General features: G+C 36.3%; 1 protein-coding gene and 1 long non-coding RNA gene across 3 annotated transcripts in view; one reads left to right on the plus strand and one right to left on the minus strand.

Moving 5' to 3' along the window:
* Positions 1-24,683, minus strand: part of MEI4 (meiotic double-stranded break formation protein 4) — a 248,763-nt gene that overhangs the window by 49,669 nt on the left and 174,411 nt on the right. The window lies entirely within an intron of this gene.
* On the plus strand, positions 1,779-16,272 carry LOC116588320. Its single transcript, XR_004284887.1, has 2 exons — positions 1,779-1,813; positions 16,170-16,272. It is a non-coding gene; the product is annotated as an uncharacterized LOC116588320 (long non-coding RNA).

Genomic DNA, 24,683 nt, shown 5'->3' on the forward strand with positions numbered 1-24,683 from the left:
AAAAATAGTGAGAGCTACACATCAGTCTTCTTCCTGAAATCATTCTTTTGAGGTACTCAAAGGATTTCTGCATAAAGTAGACATGGTGAGGAGATGTAAATTCCAGTGTTTTTTCCTTTCCTTTTCTCCTTTTTAGTTCTGAGTGAACTACAGTTTACAAAGCAAGTGCGTGAGTTTCAGGGTCAGTGACAATTGATGATTGTGGGTTGCTTCCTATCTATTTAAAGTGAAAAATTCTCATTTAGTCAACACAGTTTTTTCCCCATTAAGTTCCCATTAAGTGAGTTCTAGAAGTAAAACTATGGATAAGATATTTGCACTAACCTCAGTCCAAAGAAAAAGACATGAAAACAATACTGCACTATAACATTTCCAATAAAAGGTGTGAATATCTATCAAAGTGAGAGGAGGAAGGAGATGGGTGCTCCTGCCATAGTGATTAGGTTACAGAAGGAATTGGGTTTTAGTTGTGTCAGAAAATTGTTCAGAACAAATATAATTTTACTTGCCACAGAGTGCAAAAGAAAAACAATTAGGAAAAGATATTTTATTGAAATACATTTGGAATTTTCTCATGACACTACAGTGACTCTGATGATTTCTTTTAGTACCAATACACCTCATCATGACAGCCATTAAAACTGCAGCAACACATTCTCATGGTTACTGAAAAAAAGTAAAAATTAATCATACTTAATTGACATTTTGTTGTTACCACAGCCAAAAACAGAGGAAATAATTGCCTTTATTTTCTGTACTTACTCAAAACTTATCATGAATTAATTATAATCTAAGGCACAGAACTGTGACAGCAATTGCACCTGGTTCCTCCACCACTGTTTGCTCCTGTGTGTAATGATTCTGTGCGCTATTTCAGAACTCAGAGAGAGAATACCACTGATTCTTTTATTTTAGCACATTTTTTCATTAACTTACCAAAATAAATAAATAAAGGATATGTTCCCTAACTCCTTTCAACTTCTAGCAAGAGCACAGAAACCTAAAAGTGATAGGAATTCTTGCTAGAAATGATTTCCCTAAGAGTCCTCCAGTTTTTCACTAAAGTCTATGCCAGAGGCTGAGTTGGATAGAGAAACATAATTCATTGCCCCCTCCCCCCCAAATTCTCCTGGACTTGCCAAACAACAGGATGGGGGATCATGGAGCACTGACACTGCATATATAGTGAAATGCAGCAAAAGCTTTGGAAATTGTCAATGTTTAGCCCTCTGGTCTTACTATATCTCATAAGCTCAGCAAATTGCTATGGCCAGGGCCACAGGACTCCATGTTGGGGTAAGAGAAAAGCACTGAACACAGGTGCCACAATCTTTCTGCAGAAGAGTGGGATGGGGGGTTTCCTGCTACCTGAATGCACAAGGACCAGGACCAGGGACAGGGTCAAATGACCTGGGCATTTGAGAGGAAATCTCAGTCAGATCCAATAATAATTTTCTCATTAGAAGATAAAGACAAAGGCTTTTGCACAGCAAAGGAAACAGTCAAGAAAACAAAGAGGCAACCCACGGAATGGGAGAAGATATTTGCAAATGACAGTACAGGCAAAAGGTTGATACCAGTATCTATAATGAACTGCTCAAACTCAACACACACACAAAACAGACAATCATATCAAAAAATGGGCAGAAGATATGAACAGACACTTCTCCAATAAAGACATACAAATGGCTATCAGACGCATGAAAAAATGTTCATCATCACTAGCCATCAGGGAGATTCAAATTAAAACTACATTGAGATATCACCTTACACCAGTTAGAATGGCAAAAATTAGCAAGACAGGAAACAACATGTGTTGGGGAGGATGTGGAAAAAGGGGAACCCTCTTACACTATTGGTGAGAATGCAAGTTGGTGCAGCCTCTTTGGAGAACAGTGTGGAGATTCCTCAAGAAATTAAAAATAGAAGTTCCCTATGACCCTGCCATTGCACTCCTGGGTATTTACCCCAAAGATACAGATGTAGTGAAAAGAAGGGCCATCTGTACCCCAATGTTTATAGCAGCAATGGCCACGGTCGCCAAACTGTGGAAAGAACCAAGATGCCCTTCAACGGATGAATGGATAAGGAAGATGTGGTTCATATACACTATGAAGTATTATGCCTCTATCAGAAAGGATGAATACCCAACTTTTGTAGCAACATGGACGGGACTGGAAGAGATTATGCTGAGTGAAATAAGTCAAGCAGAGAGAGTCAATTATCATATGGTTTCACTTATTTGTGGAGCATAACAAAAAGCATGGAGGACATGGGGAGTTAGAGAGAAGGGGGTTGGGGTAAATTGGAAGGGGATTGGAAGGGGATTGTAAGGGTAAATTGGAAATCATGAGAGACTATGGACTCTGAAAAACAATCTGAGGGGTTTGAAGTGGCGGGGGGGTGGGAGGTCGGGGTGCCAGGTGGTGGGTATTAGAGAGGGCGCGGATTGCATGGAGCACTGGGTGTGGTGAAAAAATAATGATACTGTTATGCTGAAAATAAATAAATAAATAAAAAGAAGATAAAGACAAAGGAAAAAGACAATTAAACAAACAAAAACACAGATAACATGAGAAATGATACAAGAAAATGAGGAGTATCCTAAGTATGAGGAAAAAGAGACTGAAAAAGATTTACCTAGAAACAGAATAAACGGAGGGAAGATGGTTCAGCAAGTTCAGTCCCACGTCCATTATGAAAAGGTGAGAGCCAATAAAAGATAAAAAGACATGCATACTGAATGATAAAGAACACATCAAGACTGAAATAAAAGTGGAATGTATTAAATGAGGAAAAATCATAAGATAACTAAAATTCTAAAGGAAAGCTGAACTCCACATTGAAGATAAACTCAAGAAGCAGCGTTACAAAACACTGAATGAATGAAGGGAGAGCTTGAGAAGTCGGCCTGACATAGAATGGGTAAGGATAAAGATGATAAAAATGATGAGAACATATAAGGATAGTGAATGTGAGCTATAAAACACAACAAATGGTCTTTTTGAAGATATAATTTTAAAAAATGCTACCTTGGGGAAAAAAATGCTCTTTTAAAGGTTCACAGCATTCAACAAAAATCACGAAAATCTATTCAGTTTTATTTTTCAACTTGAGAAGATTATTCTTAAAGCCATTCAGAAGTAGGAACAGGAAGAACACCTAGTAAAAGGCAGTTATGACAATTAGGTATTAAAGTATATAATAAAGCTAAAGTAACTGAATTGGTGTGGCAACAGTGTGAGAACTGAGGGAGGTTAATGAACAAACAATATACTTATGAAAACTAAATAAAGGAAGCATCACACACACACCCAAGGTAAAGAGTGAGAGATACTCAACAAACAACTAGGAAGTTGATTTTTTTCCCACTTAGCGATTCACCTCACTCCATACACCAATATAATTCCCAAATATATTCAATGAATGTAGAAAATTAAGATATAAAATGATAATGATTTCCAGCAATATAATGAACTGGGTGACCAAATTAACCCTCATGCTACAGAATGCCTAAAAGTATTAAGTAAACACACATTCCCCCTCACCGACTCATGAAGACACAAGGACAAGATGGGATTTTGGAACTGAGGCACCCAAGTAAGACTGAAGCCCTCTAAAGTCACTGTGAATAGGTAACTTCAAGAAAAACCCCACAAACTCCAAAAGCAAAGTGTGAATTTCTACCTGCTTCACCTGGTTCCCAGTGGGTGGGGAAAAAAGGACAAGAGCTTTCTAATCATTTAGAGCCATAAACTTTACACAGGTGGGAAATGCAGCTCACACCTATTATAAATTTTAAGATGGTCTTATTTCTTGTATGCTAAGTAGTTACAGGTAATAAAGCCATTTTTTCTGAGAAGCTAGGGAAAGTGGAGATCTTGGATTCCCTTTCATTTTCAATAGCCATATAATAGAAATATTTAAACTATACTAAATTCATAAAATATAATTTTAAAAAATATATTTAACAAAACATAAAACAATTGCCTTTAACTTTTCTCCTAAAATGTGGCAAGGATTGGGGGATACATTCAGGCATGGTCACTGATACGAATGTAATAATAAATATACTCTGATATATTCACCACATAATTTAAATTTTGGAATTAAAAACATTCACCAAATTGCTGATTTGTGTATTGATTTAGCATTCTGTATTCACCCCATCATTCTTGAACATAAAGATTTTATTTAGCAATACAAACTTCTGAATTAATAAGCAGAAATTTAGAGAGCTGAGAAAGTTTAATCAATTTATGGGGAAAGGACGGCTCTAGAGATCTTCAAGATAAAGAAAATTAACTCCACTGCATACACTCATTGCTAGAAGCCTTCTGTTAAATTTTTAAGACTTTGGAAGATATTTCACCTTGGCTTTTAAAAATAGCAGAGAGCCTTTGCTTGCAGGTGTAAAATTAATCAGGAATTCCAAATCAAAATTTTAGGATATGATTTGTGATCACAAACTCTACTCTTAAAGAGTTATTAATATCATGTGTAAACCTGGTGATTCACAGACCTGTACCCCTGGGGATAGAGTATTACGCCTCCATCAGAAAGGATGAATACCCAACTTTTGTAGCATCATGGACGGGACTGGAAGAGATTATGCTGAGTGAAATAAGTCAAGCAGAGAGAGTCAACTATCATATGGTTTCACTTATTTGTGGAGCATAACAAATAGCATGGAGGACATGGGGACTTAGAGTGGAGAAGGGAGTTGGGGGAAATTGGAAGGGGAGGTGAACCATGAGAGACTATGGACTCTGAAAAACAATCTGAGGGTTTTGAAGGGACGGGGGGTGGGAGGTTGGGGTACCAGGTGGTGGGTATTATAGAGGGCACGGATTGCATGGAGCACGGGGTGTGGTGCAAAAATAATGAATACTGTTATGCTGGAAATAAAAATAAATAAAATAAAAAAAAAAAAAAAAAAAAAAAAAAAAAAAAAAAAAAAAAAAAGCTATGGATAATGCTTGTGTCAAGAGAAAGACAAACACAGATTCATGAGCATTAGTTACAAGCATTAGTTAACGTCGCTATGCTTTGTGTGGGCATCTTTTCTAAATAACCTTTGAGATATTCTCCAAACTAAATGGTAAAGTGGCCAGAAAAGTGGGTTGATCGTGATGCAGTATGTTTAAAGAGTATCCATAAACCGCACATTTGGTTGGCTGCTACCCTAAGTCTTTGATTCAACTGCCTGGAAAAAAAATAATATACTTACTACCAAACAGCAACTGCATTTGATTTTAGAATTAGGCTCAGAGTAGTGGATTTTCCAAAGCTGCTAAACTAGTTAATAATGGAGCTAGAACAGAACTCAAGGCTCCCAACTGGCACTCCATTCTCTTTCCACCCACGTTGCCAATTCTATTATATCTCTGTCTTCACCCATGATCAAATTATGAATAAATTAATAATTAAAATGTCAGATTATCATTTTTAAGAAATCATAAAATAATGTGTTTTCATATTTTGAGTTGTACTGTTACAGCCTCTTCAGATAGGGCTTCTGAAATTAGGGCACAGAGGCCATTTCATCTTCACACGTATATAGTAATATATGTATGGCCTTGAGTGAGAAATCATCCTGGTCTTTATCTCTGATTGATTATGCCCTCTAGCATAAACTAGGTATTCAAATGGTTAGTTTGAACCACTGGTTCTTTAATAGGGTTTTTTTTTTTATTTTATTTTTTCAGTGTTCCAACATTCATCGTTTAGATACCACACCCAGTGCTCCATATAATACTTGCCCTCCTTAATACCCACTCCCAGGCTCTCACAACCCTTAATTCCCTTCCCCCTAAAACCCTCAGTTTATTTCTCAGAGTCTACAGTTTCTCGTGGTTTGTCTCCCGCTCTGATTTCCCCCAATTCACTTTTCCTTTCCTTCTCCTAATGTCCTCTATGTTATTCCTTATGTTCCACAAGAAAGTGAAACCATATAATTGACTTTCTCTGCTTGACTTAGTTTACTCTTTAATAGGTTTTAAAAAGAAATTTCTCCCTACATCTTTATAGCTTTCTCCTTGGTTTTTTTTTTTTTTTTCAATAGGCCTGTAGCTTTGAATTGAAACAGAAAGAAGGGTAATTAAAATTACCAAACATTTAATAAGAATATTATGGTAATAGAGAAGATTTTGCAAAATAAGGCATATTTAATGCTTTTGGAATAAAATAAAACAAAACTTCCTGTATTAACTTCTCAGCAAAATCATCTAAGTGGAAGTCGTACTCTACAAAAATACTGTGATGGTGTTTCATTTTATTTTAAGTTTTTATTTAAATTCCAGTTAGTTAACACATAGTGTAATATTAGTTTCAGGTGTAGAAATTAGTGATTCAACACTTCCATACAATACTTAATGGCATAATCACAAGTGCACTCCTTAATCCCCATCTCCCTGTCCACCTACTCCCCTCTAGTAACCATCAGTTTGTTCTCTCTGTAGTTAAGAGTCTGTTTCTTGGTCTGTCTCTCTCTTTTTCTTTCCCCCACTGCTCATTTGTTTTGTTTCTTAAATTCCACATAGGAGTGAGATCATATGATACTTGTCTTTCTCTGACTTATTTCACTTAGCATAATGCTCTCTAGCTCCATGAAAATTGCTGCAAATGGCAAGATTTCATTCTTTTTATGGTTAACTAATTTCCATTATATATCTATACCTATACCTATATCATCTATATTTATATCTTTCACATCTTCTTTATCCAGTCATCAGTCAATGGACACTTGGATTCTTTCCATAATTTGGCTATTGTAGATAGCCAAATAAACATCAGGGTGCATGTGCCCCTTTGCTTTGATATTTTTCTATTCTTTGATATTTTTCTGTTCTTTCTATTCATTACTATACCTAGTAATGTCAATTCCTGGGTTACTTTAGTCACTGCTTACATGCCATTCAACCTTAAAACATTTATCTAAATTAAGCCCAGTGTCCAAAACATCAAGAGGTTTCTAAAAGACTAAGTAATTTTTTTTAAATCAACATCTCATCACCCCACAAAATCGTGATAGTCAATTTTGTGAAAATCAGCCTCAAAACAGAAGAAAAAATGCGTTGTCTCTAGAAGATAATCAGAATTTATATTAACCACCCCCATCCTCTCCTCGTTTTCCTCACTTCCTGCCAGGAGGGCTTAGGTTTCTCTCAGAGTTCTAACCATTCTTGCCACGTGTGAACAGTTAAATGACTATGACCACTACCGAAGGGAATGGAGAGAAAACAAAAGCAAAAGTGAACATCTCGAGGATTCCTGCCAAACTCTCCAGCTCCTAAAGGCCCTGTTCCCAGTCTGCTTGCCGAAAAGACCTGTTTCTGTCCAAGCTCTTGTTACTCTCAAGCACTGTATACTTCCTTGAGTGAGGCTACTCTTGGATCATATCTGAGAGTTAAAAGAGGGGGGATTCCAATACATTTTTTTCTTCCCTAACAATTGTCCTCCTTAACAATTCACACTTTAGAGTCCTCAGGGAGTTGTTTCTTTTATACTTCTTTTCAAAATTTTAAGTTTTAATCAGCAGGAGAGGGACTGTAATGACGTATCCCATCTCATCCAGTCACATTTTGGAAGGTAGCTATCCTCACACTATACGACCAATGCAAAGTAAGTCACAGTTTGGATTTTGAACTTGAAGAATTTATAGTATTACTTGTTAGGCAAAAGCAAAATTATAAAGCAAGAAAAATGTATTTTCTGGCTTCCTGTGACAAATCTTTCAGCCCTCTTCAGATGATCAGTGCCATAGTCATCAAGGAAATTCAGACATTACCACCAGACTAATTTGGATCCTTTTCAATTGTTTCTTAAATATTTGTCCAATGTTTATGTTGAGGGGAAAAAGTAAAACAACAATCTTTGTGGTTACCCATGTCTATCTTCCACAGAAGATGGTTTAGAGACCATGAGCTATCAAACTAAGCACCTGAAAAATTGCTCTTGAAGATGGTTCTAGTATCATTCATTTTTATAAGTGCATATTAATGTCAGAGGAGTTTTGTATTTTAAGCTTTATAGCTTGTTGAAAATAACAGTAACAGCAGGTAACAGCATTGGGCACTTAAAATGTTATTTGCTAAAGGCAAATATGGATTATTAATTGGACCCACAAAAACTATATGTGATAGATACTATTGTTGTCAATATTTTAAGAGAAAAAATTCAGGTTTAAAATCATTATTCTTATTATTTTATTTAATCCTGAAGTATTAAGATAAGGACACTCTAAAAATGTTACCACAATATATTATCACATCCAAAAAAATTTAACAATTCCCTAATATCAGCATATACAGTTTTCAACTTTCCCCAACTGTCTCATAATTTATTATATTTTCTAGTTTGTTCAAATCAGTATACAAGTAAGATTCATCTATATCAGGTATTGGCAAACCCTTTTTGTACTGAGCCAGATAGTAAATATTTGATGTTTACTGGCCATATGGTCTCTGCTGCAACTATTCAACTCTGCTGTTCTGGTGCAAAAGCAACCATAAGCTAGGCATAATGGAATAAACATGGCTGTGTTTCAAATAAAACTTTATTTATAAAAGCAGGTAACAGGCCATATTCCACCCACAGACCACAGTTCATTAATTTCTGATAACAGCAATAGGTTAATAAGTCTCTTTACTCTCTTAAAATATAGGCTCCTTCTTCCTCTTTTTCTCCCCAATCTTCTCAATATAATGTAATCTATCTGTTGAAGATGATGAGTCATTTGTCCTGTGCAGTCTGAATTTTACCAACTACACCTTCATGGTTAATTTGACATGGTCCTCTCTTCTGTATTGCCTATAAGTTTGCAATTCATTCTAGAGACTTCAGGTTTGATTTGTTGACAAAAGAGACTATTTCAGAGATCACGTGCCATTTTAACTAGGCATTTGATTCTGAAGCTCATGATCTTAGGCACAATGATTTAACTTACACTTGGAGAACTTCTTTGAAAAAGATCCAGCTTGTGTGTCACAAATGCCCTAGCTAACATTCAACTTTGAGCCAGTTTTTTTTTTCTTCTTTTTTTTTTTTTTTGTAAGATAAGTTTTCTTCATAACCAGCAGCTTCAAAAAGGCATTCAGCAATGTAGAAATATGTAGGTCACTAGTGTATTTTGGAGAATTTTACGCTTTGGTCCATCCTTACCTAGTATTGAATTATTTGCACCAAAAACACTGGTAAAGGAGAAACAGCACTAATCTAAAGTGGAGCTCATTATCAGGAATTTCTCCTAATACAATCCAAAGTAAGAAAAGAAAATCTGGTGCTGAGAAACCCTAATCTCTATATTGTCCACTTGAGCACAGTTTGATGCAAACTGTTCTTCCTAACAGACTGACTGCTGACTGACCTGGGCTTTCTGGATCTTAGATATGATCAAAATATGCATATTTCAGAAAATATAGTTCCTCTCTCAACGGAAATAGGTCAGCAGTTTGTTGCTCAGAGCTATGATTCCTTTTCTCTTTATCTTGTTAAAAAATGCTTATTTTGTTGCTACATTTTGCCCTGATATAGAAAATTAGTTTACTTTGGTGAAAGTATGTACAAACTTATTTCAGATTCAAAATGTTTAATTTGCATGTTCCATTTTTATAAATGAACTGCTTAGCTTTTATTTTATTTAAAAAGTTAAACAGACATCTGAATAGTAAAAATGCTCCCTGATGTAGGCAGCAAGGTTTTTGAGTTTTCTTCTGCTATAATATTCTTTCCTTCCAATTAAAAAAAATCTATTTCATGTATAAATGTCATCTACTTTGTAAGCATTAGGTTTCTGAAGTATTTAATATGAGTATGGACAGGATACTCTAAATTCAGATTTTACCCTATTCTTATCAATATTCCAAAAGCATTATTCATTTTTAATAGCTTGGTTACTATACCCAACAATATGCTGATTAGAAGTATGAACTGTATTTAAGGAGAGAAACATTTCTGTAAAAAATCCATTAAAAACTAAGGTTTTATTTTAAGTCAATATAGTTCTGATACCCAGGGAGACTTTTTACTTTAAATCTGTTTTATATATATATATATATATATATATATATATATATATATATATATATATATATATTTTTTTTTTTTTTTTTTTTTTTTTTTTTTTGGTCAGAGAGACTGAGCACAGGCAGACAGAGAGGCAGGCAGAGGCAGAGGGAGAAGCAGGCTTCCTGCTGAGCAAGGAGCCCGATGTGGGACTCGATCCCAGGACGCTGGGATCATGACCTGAGCCGAAGGCAGCCGCTTAACCAACTGAGCCACCCAGGCATCCCTGTTTTATATTTTTTATTCTGAAATATTTTCAACATAAAAATATTTCACAAGTGGAAATAGCATAGCTCTTGAGTCCACTATATCTTTTCAGTGCTTATTAATAGTTTCTTACATTTGTCTTTTGGGTGTTAAGTTTTACATGTTCTTTATAGATTTTAGATACTAACCCTTTATCTGATATGTCATTTACAAATATCTTCCCCCATTCTATAGGCTGCCTATTCCACAGTTTTGCTGATTGTTTCTTTGCTGTCCAGAAGATTTTTATCTTGATAAGGTTCCAATAGTTCATTTTTATTTTTGTTGCCCTTGCCTCTAGAGACATGTCTAGTAAGAAGTTGCTAATGCTGAGGTCAAAGAGGTTGCTGCTTGTGTTTTCCTCTAGAATTTTGATGGTTTCCTGTCTGACATTTAGGTTGTTCATCCATTTTAAATTTTTTTTTGTATGGTGTAGAAAAATGGTCCAGTTTCATTCTTCTGCATGTTGCTCTTCAGTTTTTCCAACACCATTTTTTGATGAGACTATTTTTTTCCATCAGATATTCTTTCCTGCTTTGTGAAAGATTAATTGACCATAGAGTTGTTAATCTCTGGGTTCTCTATTCTGTTCCATTGATCTAGGTGTCTGCTTTTGTGCCAGTGCCACGCTGTCTTGATGCTTACAGCTTAGTAATACAGTTTGAAGTCTGGAATTGTGATGTCTCCAGATTTGGTTTTATTTTTCAACATTACTTTTGATATTAAGGGTCTTTTCTTGTTCCATACAAACTTTAGAATTGTTTGTTCTAGCTCTGTGAAAAATGCTGGTGTTATTTTGATTGGCGATTGCATGGATTGTGTAGATTGCTTTGGGTAGTACAGGCATTTTAACAATATTTGTTCTTCCAATCCATGAGCATGGAATGTTTTTCCACTTCCTTGTATCTTCTTCAGTTTCTTTCTTAAGTGTTCTACAGCTTTCAGTGTAGAGTTCTTTTATCTGTGTGGTTAGGTTTATTCTTATGTATCTTGTGTTTTTTAGGTACCATTATAAATGGGATTGATTTCTTAATTTCTCATTTTTTTGCTGTTTCATTATTGCTGTATAGAAATACAACAGATTTCTGTACATTGATTTTTATATATTGCAACTTTGCTGAATTTGTGTATCAGTTCTAACAATTTTTTGGTCTTTTGGGTTTTCTACATAGAGCCTCATGCTGTCTGTAAACAGTGAATGTGTGACTTCTTCTTTGATGATTTGGATGCCTACCTTTTATTTATTTATTTTGTTGTCTGATTGGTGAAGCTAGGACTTCCAGTACTATGTTGAACAGCAGTGGTGAGCATGGACATCCCTGTCATGTTCCTGACCTTAAAGCTCTCAATTTTTCCCCCTTGAAAATGATATTATCTGTGGGTCTTTTGTATATGGCCTTCATGATGTTGAGATATGTTTCTTCAATCCCTACTTTCTTGAGGGATTTTTAATCAAGAAAGGATGTTCTATTTTGTCAAATGATTTTTCTGAATCTATGGAGAGGATCATATGATTCTTATCCTTTCTTTTTTTAATGTGGTGACCCAAAAAACAATCCAGTTAAGAAATGGGCAGAAGACATGAATAGACAATTTTCTAAAGAAGACATCCAGATGGCTAACAGACACATGAAAAGTTGCTCAGCATCACCCATCAGCAGGGAAATACAAATCAAAACAATAATAAGATACCACTTCACACCTATCAGAATAGTTAAAATTAAAACTCAGGAAACAACAGATATTATTGGCATGGATGGGGAAAAAGGAGAACCCTTTTGCACTGTTGGTGGCAATGCAAACTGGTGTAACCACTCTGGAGAACAGTATGAAAGTTCCTCAAAAACTTATAAATAGAACTAAGCTATGACCCAGCAATTGCAGTACTAGGTATTTACCCAAAGGATACAAAAATGCACATGCACCTCAGTATTTATAATAGCACTATCAACAATAGCCAAATTATGGAAAAAGCCTGAACATTCATCAACTGATGAATGGATGAAGGAGATGTATGTGTACACACACATGCACACAGACGCACATACTGGAATATTACTCAGTGATCAAAAAGAATGAAATCTTGCTACTTGCAACAATGTGGATGGGACTAGAGTATATTATGCTAAGCAAAATAAGTCAGCCGGAGAAAGACAAATATCATGTGATTTCAGTCATATGTAGAATTTAAGAAACAAAAGAAATGAACATAAGGGAAGGGAAGGAAAAAATAAAATAAGATAAAAAGAGAGAGAGAAGAAAACCATAAGAGACTCTTAAATATAGAGAACAAATGGAGGATTCCTGGAGGGGAGGTTGGTGGGGGGTGGGCTAAATATGTGATGGGTATTACACTGGGTGTTGTATGTAGGTGATGAATCGATCACTGTATTCTGCTCCTGAAACCAGTGCTGCACTGTAGGTTAACTAACTTGAATTAAAAAATAATAATTTCTCATATTTACTTTAGATTTTTGTATTCTCAAAAGACTGTTTAAAAGTATGGATATACTGAAAATGTCTTGTGTGGGATGTGTGCAAAATTTTTTGTATCTAATTTTCAAAACCAGTATTCTTGGGTAGCTCTATTCCTTCAATACTTTGTTCTTCCTCATAACTCAACATTACAGTTTTCAAAGTTTATCATTGTTAATACATGAAGACCTGATTTATTCATTTTAACTGCTACAGAATATTCATTTTTGATTTACCACATCCAGCCATCTTTTACAACTGGGCACTGTTATATCCAATTTTTAGTTATTATAAAAATGTTAAAATGAGCACAGATCTCCTTTGCCCAGTAGTCCTGCTCTATCTTAGAAAATACGCATCTTTAGCTTTACTCAGTGACAAATTCCATTTCTCCACATAATCACTAACACCTAATATTGTTGTTGTTTTTTAGTTTATGTCAATATATTCACTGTGAAACATCCTATTGCTTTTTAAATTTTCATTTCCCTGTTATTGCTGAAGTTGAACATGATTCATTTCAATTTTCCTTTCATGTCTCCTCTTCTATAAAACTGACTTGTCATGTTGTTAGCCCAATTTTCTATTGGATTGTTTATCTCCTTTTCTTATTGGTGTGTAGTGCATTATGTAATCTTAGTATTCATCTTTTATTTATTATAAACTATATATATTTATTGGGGGAATATCATAAACCTATTTACCATGTCAACAACTGAAATACACCTCTATAAAGAAATTTTCTTTCTTAGATGACTCAGTTTCATAAACAATTCTCCTAGCACACTGAAGCCTCAGGAACTTGACATTGAGTTAGCAGAAAAAAAATAAAGCTGCTGGTACTTACTGGGAATATGCCAGAGGGGGAAGAAAAAGAGCTGATGACTAGGTGTATCTCAAGTGGGCCTCCTGGCATTTGCAATAGGAGGAAATTTTATGCTATTTAATGTCCTTAGTAGAAAATTCCTAGCTAAAGAATTACTTAAACTAAAAAGACTCAGAATCTAGGAGACATGCCTCCTTGAAGATCAGCATATTACTGGTAATATTCTCTGCATTATGGAATGGACATATTCACCAACTTAAAGCTCCCACTGTGTGAAAAACCCTTTAGGATCTCACTGGGAGACCTCACCCATCATTCAAAGACAGAGAGACATGTCTCAAGGAAGCTGTGAACCACACAGGATGTCCCATATTCGTTTCTACTTTATCTGTACCCTTTGATTGTCTATCTCTTTAAAATTATTTGTACAGTTTGTGTTGAATAAATATACCTCTCTGACTCACAGAATTCAATTTGGCAAGTCAGTCATGAGTTTGCTCACAGGTGTCAGCCAGTATTTTGCCAGGGCAAAGACTGACCCCCAGTGAGCTTCTACACTGTCTACTTCCTGTGTTGCTTTGGCACTCTCTCTCTCTGCCTAGCTGATTTTTTTTTTTAATTTATTTATTTTTTTTTTATTTCCAGCATAACAGTATTCATTATTTTGCACCACACCCCGTGCTCCATGCAATCCGTGCCCTCTATAATACCCACCACCTGTCCCTTCAAAACCCTCAGATTGTTTTTCAGAGAGACTATGCCTAGCTGATTTTACTTGACACTCCACAGAAACTGTCTTTTGATGGATTTCAGCTTCTTTATAAAATGCTATCTTTGTTACCTTCCTACTTATATCAAGGTGAGTGGTTGGTTAATAGGGTCCAGATTGGAGCTAGATTGGAATTAGGATTCTTTAACATTCATATAAAGTATAAACTAAGTATTTATGCCTCTTTTTCTTTCTTTAAATTTTTTTTAAAAGGTTTACTTATTTATTTTAGAGAGAAATTGAGAGAGAGAGAACAAGAGAGAACACAGGGGTTTGGAGCAGAGGGAGAGGAGTGAGAATTTCAAGCAGACTCCCTGCTGAGCAGAGAGGCTATTTTGGGGCTCAATCTCTGGACCCTGAGATCATGACCTGAGTGGAAATCAAGAGTCATATGCTTAACTAACTGAGCTACCTGGTGCCTCCCCCTCTTTCATTTTTATTTAAATTCCAGTTAGTTAACATATAGTATACAGTTTAATACTAGTTTCAGGTGTAGAATTTAGTGATTCAACAATTATATATAATACCTGGTGCTCATCACAATAAATGTACTTCTTATCCCTATCACCTATTAACCCATTCCCCCCCAACCCTGGTAACTATCAGTTTGTTCTGTATAGTTTGAGAGTCTGTTTCTTGGTTTTCTTCTCTCTTGTTTTCCCCCTATATTCATTTGTTGTGCTTTTTTTTTTTTTAAGATTTTATTTATATATTTGTCACACAGAGAGAGGTCACAAGTAGGCAGAGCAGCAGGCAGAGATAGAAGGGGAAGCAGGCTCCCCACGGAGCAGAGAGCCTGATGCAGGGCTTGATCCCAGGACCCTGAGATCATGACCTGAGCCAAAGGCAGAGGCTTAACCCACTGAGCCACCCAGGCATCCCCATTTGTTGTGCTTCTTAAATTCCACATGAATGAAATCATATGGTACTTTGTCTTTCTCTGACTTATTTCACTTAGCATAATATCCTCTAGCTCCACCCACGTCATTGCAAATGGAAAGATTTCTTTCTTTTTTTATGGCTGAGTAATACTTCATCACACACACACACACACACACACACCCCACATCTTCCTCATCCATTCATCAGTCAATGGACATTTGGGCTCTTTCCACAAAAATGTACACACAGATCAATGGAACAGAGTAGAAAACCCAGAAATGAACCCACAATTATATGGTTAATTAATCTTTGACAAAGCAAGAAAAAAAATATCCAATGGAAAAAAGTCTCTTAACAAGTGGTATTGGGGAAACTGGACAGCAACACACAAAAGAGTGAAACTGAACCACTTTTTTACACCATACACAAAAATAAATTCAAAATAGATGAAAGACCTAAATGTGAGACAGGAAACCATTCAAATCCTAGAGGAGAACACAGGCAGTAACCTCTTTGACACTGGCTGTAGCGACTTCCTACTGGGCAAAGGAAACAAAAGCAAAAATAAACTATAGGGACTTCATTAAAATATAAAGCCTCTGCACAACAAAGGAGACAATCAACAAAACTAAAGTCCTATGGAATTACATATGTGCAAATTACATCTGATAAAGGGTAAGCATCCAAAATATATAAAGAACTTCTAAAACTCAACACCCCCAAAACAAATGATCCAGTTAAAAATTGGGCAGAAGACATGAATAGACATTTTCCCAAAGAAGATGTACATTACATGGCCACCAGACACATGAAAAGTTGTTCAACATCACTCACCAACAGGGAAATACAAATCAAAACTACAATGAGTTATCACCTCACAAGAATTAACCACACAAGAGACAACAGGTGTTGGCAAGGATGTGGAGAAAGGGAAACCCTTGAGCACTGCTGGACGTAATGCAAACTGGTACACCCACCTCTGGAAAACAGTATGGAGGTTCCTCAAAAAGCTAAAAATAGAGCTACCCTATGATCCAGCAATTGTACTACTGGGTATTTACCCAAATACAAAAACGGTAATTCAAAGGGATACATGCACCCTGATGTTTATAGCAGCATTATCAATAATAGTCATGCCTCTTTTTCCATGTCACCTTTCTACATAAACAGAACTCTCTACTTTGTTTAAAGTTTAAAAATAAAATATACTGATAAGCTAGCTTTCAGTAGCATAAAATTTTAGTTGATTCCTGATTAGAAGGCCGGTTCTATGAAAATTACATACCATCTAGTTATCCAGAGAAATCTGTAAACTTATTAACAAAATTCTTAAAATTAAAACACAAAATTTGTCCATTGCTTTTCACAGAGATATTCACTCCATGGATGCTTTGTAACTATTTGTTTACTGACTGGCTTTTCCTAAATGACAGCTGCTTGGAGAGGAAGAAAGTCATTGAAAGGAGTTACTCACAAAGCCAATACAAGGTCCCAATGGCACAATGATTGAGAAATTAAAATCAATATCTTGATTTTGTTCTCAGTTTTGAGCAGCCAGACAATGCAGGCCCTTAGAAAATCAAGATAACAGCAGTTTATGGAAGCCTACAGAAATTACTTTTTCAAAGTCACTTTCAAAATAAATAGAAAACCAAAGTGATTATGTCACAGATGGTAAATATACAATAATAATGATGAGAAAATTCTGTTACTTCAAACAAAAACCTCTCAATTTTAATCAGTTGATAAAGAAAAGTCTCCAAATAGATGTACACAAAATACATACTTGTCAAGATATTATGAAAGTGTTATCCTTAGCATCATAGAAACAATTTTTCAACACCCAAGAGAACTGAATTTAAATAAGTACAGCTATAGAAAAGGATGGCAAAATAAGAATACAAACCTACTTTCTCAAAAATCTGGTTCACAGATTATGGAAGCAGATATTAAAATTGATATAAATATGTTACCTATAGTAATTTTATTTATATAAAAAATAAGTGGGACAATATACATATGAGTTGTAGGTGACAAGTTAAAATATAAACAATGTCAGTGTCAGCAAAGAAGTACGGTGATAAGTAGTAACAGAAAATACTGCATATTTGATCTTCCAGACAGACTCTGGAGTCAGATTTCCTGAGTTCAGTAATTGGTACTGTGGTGACTGTACCTGTGGGCTGGTTACTCTAATCTTCTAATCCCACTTCTCCTCTTGTAAAATGGAAGAAATACTACTTCATAGTTTAGTTGGGAAAATTAAATGACATAACCAGAAAATTAAAATTGGTAGCTATCTATTTTAAACAAAAAATATATGTAAAAGCCTTGGAGAAATATAAAATGTTCAGCATCGTGTTTGCCACATAATAAGGCTCCATAAATGTCTGTAATAGTTACTAGATTTCTCACTAATTTTTATAAAATAGGATCTCTCTTCATCTGATATACTAGTACATTAGAAAGTGAATGAGATTCGTCTATATTATATTTTTTATTATACTATATGTTCATTTTGACTTGGTGATTATTTAGAAAGCTTTCCATCATTAGAAATTAAAACTGTTTTTCATACAGTTCTTGGTGACACCTTAGTATTCACTCTGATAGGAACAAAGAAATAGTCTTTTAAGTGAACCAAAAAAATAGTAAAATTGAGGAAAATTACATTATTATATTTACTTTGGGTTCATATTTAAAAAGTTAGATTTCAAAAAATATATTTTAAATGAGGTATAGTTCACACACAGTGGAATGCTCAGATCTTCAATGCACATTTTGATGAACAGTGAGTGACTGCATACACCCATATACTCACACCCTAGTCCTGCATGCTCCTTTTGCATCAATCCCAGGCCCACTCCTTAAGTCAACTGCTACTGCAATATCTGTCACCATACACTAGCTTTGCCTAATTTTAGAACTTCATAGATATTTAATCACACCATGGATGTTCTCTTACGTCTGGCTCATTTTTCTTAGTCCATTATTTTTTAGGTTCATCTCTGCTGTTGTGTATATCACTGATTTAATATTGAATTCAGTATTCCACTGAATATGTTTAAGATAACTTGTTCATTAATTCTCCTGTCAGTGGGAATATGAGTTACTTCCAGATTGATACTCAAAATTAAAAATACTATGTACACTCCTGAACAACTGTTTATGTCAACATAGCCTTTGAATTGCTCAGCCATATGGTAAGTATATAATTAACTTTCTGAGAAACTGCCAGTCTGCTTTACATTCCCAGTAGCAATTTATGAGTTCCTACAACCCCACCAAAATTTAGTATTGTTAGCCTTTTCAGTTTTAGCCATTTTGGCCATTATTCAATGTATTTTTCTGATGACTGATGATATTGTGCATTATTCATGTATTTATTGGCCATTAGTGTATCTTCTTTTCTGTGCTCAAATTTTTTGCTTGTTTTTATATTGAGTTGTTGATCTATTCTTTCTCAGTTGGATTACCTTAGTAATGTCTAAAATCAATTAGCCATATGTGGGTGGGTCTACTTCAAGATTATCTATTTGGTAAATTCTCTAAGATTTTCTACATTCCTGATCATGTTGACTCTAAATATAGTCTTATGTCTTCCTTTCTAAAAGCACAGTAGCTTTATTGAAGTGGCTGGGATCTCTAGCACAAGGCCAAATAGAAGTGAAGAGAGAACATTCATACCTGATTTTCCTTGGGGAAAAAAATATTCAGTCTTTCACCACTGGGTTTATCTAGAGGTTTTTCATAGAAAGAACTTTTATCAGGTTGAGAAATTTTCTTTCTATTCTTACATTTTTTTTTAATACATGAAAGGGTGGTGAATTTTGCCAAGTGCATTTTCTGCATGTACTGAGATCATAAGAATTTTCTTGATAAGTCTCTTAATATTGTGAGTTATATCCATTATTTTATGAATATGAAAACATTGCATTCCTGTGATAAATCCCATTTGATAATCACATATTATTCTTTTTATATGTTGCTGGATCCTATTTACTAATATGCAGTAAGGATTTTACTTCTATGTTCATTAGAAATATTGGTCTAGGGGAGGAGTCAAGATGGCGGAGAAGTAGCAGGCTGAGACTGCTTCAGCTAGCCAGAGATCAGCTAGATAGCTTATCTAAAGATTGCAAACACCTGAAAATCCATCAGCAGATTGAAGAGAAGAAGAACAGCAATTCTGGAAACAGAAAAACAACCACTTTCTGAAAGGTAGGACCGGCGGAGAAGTGAATCCAAAGCGACGGGAAGATAGACCCCGGGGGGAGGGGCCGGCTCCCGGCAAGCGGCAGAGCAACGGCGCACAAAATCAGGACTTTTAAAAGTCTGTTCCGCTGAGGGACATCGCTCCAGAGGCTAAACCGGGGCGAAGCCCACGCGGGTTCAGCGTGGCCTCAGGTCCCGCAGGGTCACAGAAGGATCAGGGGTGTCTGAGTGTCGCAGACCTTGCGGGTATTGGAACGGGAAAGCCGGCTACAGAGACAGAGCCGACAGTAAGCTCACAGCTCGGTGTTACCTTGAACTGGTCGCAGGCTCGGAGAGCTCGGAGCGCTGCCGGAGGTCAGGCAGACGGGAGTAACTGGGCGCTGTTCTCTGAGGGGGCACTGAGGAGTGCGGCCCTGGGCTCTCGGCTCCTCCGGGCCGGAGACCAGGAGGCCGCCATTTGTATTCCCGTCCTCCGGAACTCTACGGAAAGCGCTCAGGGAACAAAAGCTCCTGAAAGCAAACCCGAGCGGATTACTCACCCCGGCCCCGGGTAAGGGCGGTGTAATTCCGCCTGGGGCAAAGACTCTTGAGAATCACTACACCAGGCCCCTCCCCCAGAAGATCAACAAGAAATCCAGCCAAGACCAAGTTCCCCTACCAAGGAGTGCGGTTTCAATACCAAGGAGAGCAGCAGAATTCCAGAGGAGGAGAAAGCCAAGCACGGAACTCATGGCTTTTTCCCTGTGATTTTTTTTTTAGTCTTGCAGTTAATTCAATTTTTTTCTTTTTCATTTTTTTGTTTTTTTCTTTTCTCGCCTTCGGGTAAATTTTTTTTTTTTTTTAACTGTTACCTTTTTCTTTCTTAACGATTTTTTACTAGTTTATCTAATATACATATTTTTTCATTTTTACATTTTTCTCAGGTGTTTTCCTTTTTTTTTTTAATTCTTTTCTTTTCTTTTTTCTTTTTTTTTCTTTCTTTCTTCTTGTTTTTTCTTTCTTCCTTTTTGAACCTCTTTTTATCCCCTTTCTCCCCCCTCACGATTTTGGATCTCTTCTAATTTGGTTAAAGCATTTTTTCCTGGGGTTGTTGCCACCCTTTTAGTATTTTACTTGCCCCTTCATATACTCTCATCTGGACAAAATGACAAGACGGAAAAATTCAACACAAAAAAAAGAACAAGAGGCAGTACCGAAGGCTAGGGACCTAATCAATACAGACATTGGTAATATGTCAGATCTAGAGTTCAGAATGACAATTCTCAAGGTTCTAGCCGGGCTTGAAAAAGGCATGGAAGATATTAGAGAAACCCTCTCGAGAGATATAAAAGCCCTTTCTGGAGAAATAAAAGAACTAAAATCTAACCAAGTTGAAATCAAAAAAGCTATTAATGAAGTGCAATCAAAAATGGAGGCTCTCACTGCTAGGATAAATGAGGCAGAAGAAAGAATTAGTGATATAGAAGACCAAATGACAGAGAATAAAGAAGCTGAGCAAAAGAGGGACAAACAGCTAGTGGACCACGAGGGGAGAATTCGAGAGATAAGTGACACCATAAGACGAAACAATATTAGAATAATTGGGATTCCAGAAGAAGAAGAAAGAGAGAGGGGAGCAGAAGGTATACTGGAGAGAATTATTGGGGAGAATTTCCCCAATATGGCAAAGGGAACGAGCATCAAAATTCAGGAGGTTCAGAGAACGCCCCTCAAAATCAATAGGAATAGGCCCACACCCCGTCACCTAATAGTAAAATTTACAAGTCTCAGTGACAAAGAGAAAATCCTGAAAGCAGCCCGGGAAAAGAAGTCTGTAACATACAATGGTAAAAATATTAGATTGGTAGCTGACTTATCCACAGAGACCTGGCAGGCCAGAAAGAGCTGGCATGATATTTTCAGAGCATTAAACGAGAAAAACATGCAGCCAAGAATACTATATCCAGCTAGGCTATCATTGAAAATAGAAGGAGAGATTAAAAGCTTCCAGGACAAACAAAAACTGAAAGAATTTGCAAATACCAAACCAGCTCTACAGGAAATATTGAAAGGGGTCCTCTAAGCAAAGAGAGAGCCTACAAGTGGTAGATCAGAAAGTAACAGAGACCATATACAGTAACAGTCAACTTACAGGCAATACAATGGCACTAAATTCATATCTCTCAATAGTTACCCTGAATGTTAATGGGCTAAATGCCCCTGTCAAAAGACACAGGGTATCAGAATGGATAAAAAAACAAAACCCATCTATATGTTGCCTCCAAGAAACTCATTTTAAGCCCGAAGACACCTCCAGATTTAAAGTGAGGGGGTGGAAAAGAATTTACCATGCTAATGGACATCAGAAGAAAGCAGGAGTGGCAATCCTTATATCAGATCAATTAGATTTTAAGCCAAAGACTATAATAAGAGATGAGGAAGGACACTATATCATACTCAAAGGGTCTGTCCAACAAGAAGATTTAACAATTTTAAATATCTATGCCCCCAACGTGGGAGCAGCCAACTATATAAACCAATTAATAACAAAATCAAAGAAACACATCAACAATAATACAATAATAGTAGGGGACTTTAACACTCCCCTCACTGAAATGGACAGATCATCCAAGCAAAAGATCAGCAAGGAAATAAAGGCCTTAAACGATACACTGGACCAGATGGACATCACAGATATATTCAGAATATTTCATCCCAAAGCAACAGAATACACATTCTTCTCTAGTGCACATGGAACATTCTCCAGAATAGATCACATCCTCGGTCCTAAATCAGGACTCAACCGGTATCAAAAGATTGGGATCATTCCCTGCATATTTTCAGACCACAATGCTCTAAAGCTAGAACTCAACCACAAAAGGAAGTTTGGAAAGAACCCAAATACATGGAGACTAAACAGCATCCTTCTAAAGAATGAATGGGTCAACCGGGAAATTAAAGAAGAATTGAAAAAAATCATGGAAACAAATGATAATGAAAATACAACGGTTCAAAATCTGTGGGACACAACAAAGGCAGTCCTGAGAGGAAAATATATAGCGGTACAAGCCTTTCTCAAGAAACAAGAAAGGTCTCAGGTACACAACCTAACCCTACACTTAAAGGAGCTGGAGAAAGAACAAGAAAGAAACCCTAAGCCCAGCAGGAGAAGAGAAATCATAAAGATCAGAGCAGAAATCAATGAAATAGAAACCAAAAAAACAATAGAACAAATCAACGAAACTAGGAGCTGGTTCTTTGAAAGAATTAATAAAATTGATAAACCCCTGGCCCGACTCATCAAAAAGAAAAGAGAAAGGACCCAAATAAATAAAATCATGAATGAAAGAGGAGAGATCACAACTAACACCAAAGAAATACAAACTATTATAAGAACATACTATGAGCAACTCTACGCCAATAAATTTGACAATCTGGAAGAAATGGATGCATTCCTAGAAACATATAAACTACCACAACTGAACCAGGAAGAAATAGAAAGCCTGAACAGACCCATAACCAGTAAGGAGATTGAAACAGTCATTAAAAATCTCCAAACAAACAAAAGCCCAGGGCCAGACGGCTTCCCGGGGGAATTCTACCAAACATTTAAAGAAGAACTAATTCCTATTCTCCTGAAACTGTTCCAAAAAATAGAAATGGAAGGAAAACTTCCAAACTCATTTTATGAGGCCAGCATCACCTTGATCCTAAAACCAGACAAGGATCCCACCAAAAAAGAGAGCTATAGACCGATATCCTTGATGAACACAGATGCGAAAATACTCAACAAAATACTAGCCAATAGGATTCAACAGTACATTAAAAAGATTATTCACCACGACCAAGTGGGATTTATTCCAGGGCTGCAAGGTTGGTTCAACATCCGCAAATCAGTCAATGTGATACAACACATCAATAAAAGAAAGAACAAGAACCATATGATACTCTCAATAGATGCTGAAAAAGCATTTGACAAAGTACAGCATCCCTTCCTGATCAAAACTCTTCAAAGTGTAGGGATAGAGGGCACATACCTCAATATCATCAAAGCCATCTATGAAAAACCCACCGCAAATATCATTCTCAATGGAGAAAACCTGAAAGCTTTTCCGCTAAGGTCAGGAACACGGCAGGGATGTCCATTATCACCACTGCTATTCAACATAGTACTAGAGGTCCTAGCCTCAGCAATCAGACAACAAAAGGAAATTAAAGGCATCCAAATCGGCAAAGAAGAAGTCAAATTATCACTCTTCGCAGATGATATGATACTATATGTGGAAAACCCAAAAGACTCCACTCCAAAACTGCTAGAACTTATACAGGAATTCAGTAAAGTGTCAGGATATAAAATCAATGCACAGAAATCAGTTGCATTTCTCTACACCAACAGCAAGACAGAAGAAAGAGAAATTAAGGAGTCAATCCCGTTTACAATTGCACCCAAAACCATAAGATACCTAGGAATAAACCTAACCAAAGAGACACAGAATCTATACTCAGAAAACTATAAAGTACTCATGAAAGAAATTGAGGAAGACACAAAGAAATGGAAAAATGTTCCATGCTCCTGGATTGGAAGAATAAATATTGTGAAAATGTCTATGCTACCTAAAGCAATCTACACATTTAATGCAATTCCTATCAAAGTACCATCCATCTTTTTCAAAGAAATGGAACAAATAATGCTAAAATTTATATGGAACCAGAAAAGACCTCGAATAGCCAAAGGGATATTGAAAAAGAAAGCCAACGTTGGTGGCATCACAATTCCGGACTTCAAGCTCTATTACAAAGCTGTCGTCATCAAGACAGCATGGTACTGGCACTAAAACAGACACATAGATCAATGGAACAGAATAGAGAGCCCAGAAATAGACCCTCAACACTATGGTCAACTAATCTTCGACAAAGCAGGAAAGAATGTCCAATGGCAAAAAGACAGCCTCTTCAATAAATGGTGCTGGGAAAATTGGACAGCCACATGCAGAAAAATGAAATTGGACCATTTCCTTACACCACACACAAAAATAGACTCAAAATGGATGAAGGACCTCAATGTGCGAAAGGAATCCATCAAAATCCTTGAGGAGAACACGGGCAGCAACCTCTTTGACCTCAACCGCAGCAACATCTTCCTAGGAACAACGCAAAAGGCAAGGGAAGCAAGGGCAAAAATGAACTATTGGGATTTCATCAAGATCAAAAGCTTTTGCACAGCAA

This window comes from Mustela erminea, chromosome 4 (genome assembly GCF_009829155.1).
Source record: "Mustela erminea isolate mMusErm1 chromosome 4, mMusErm1.Pri, whole genome shotgun sequence".
NCBI lineage: Eukaryota > Metazoa > Chordata > Mammalia > Carnivora > Mustelidae > Mustela > Mustela erminea.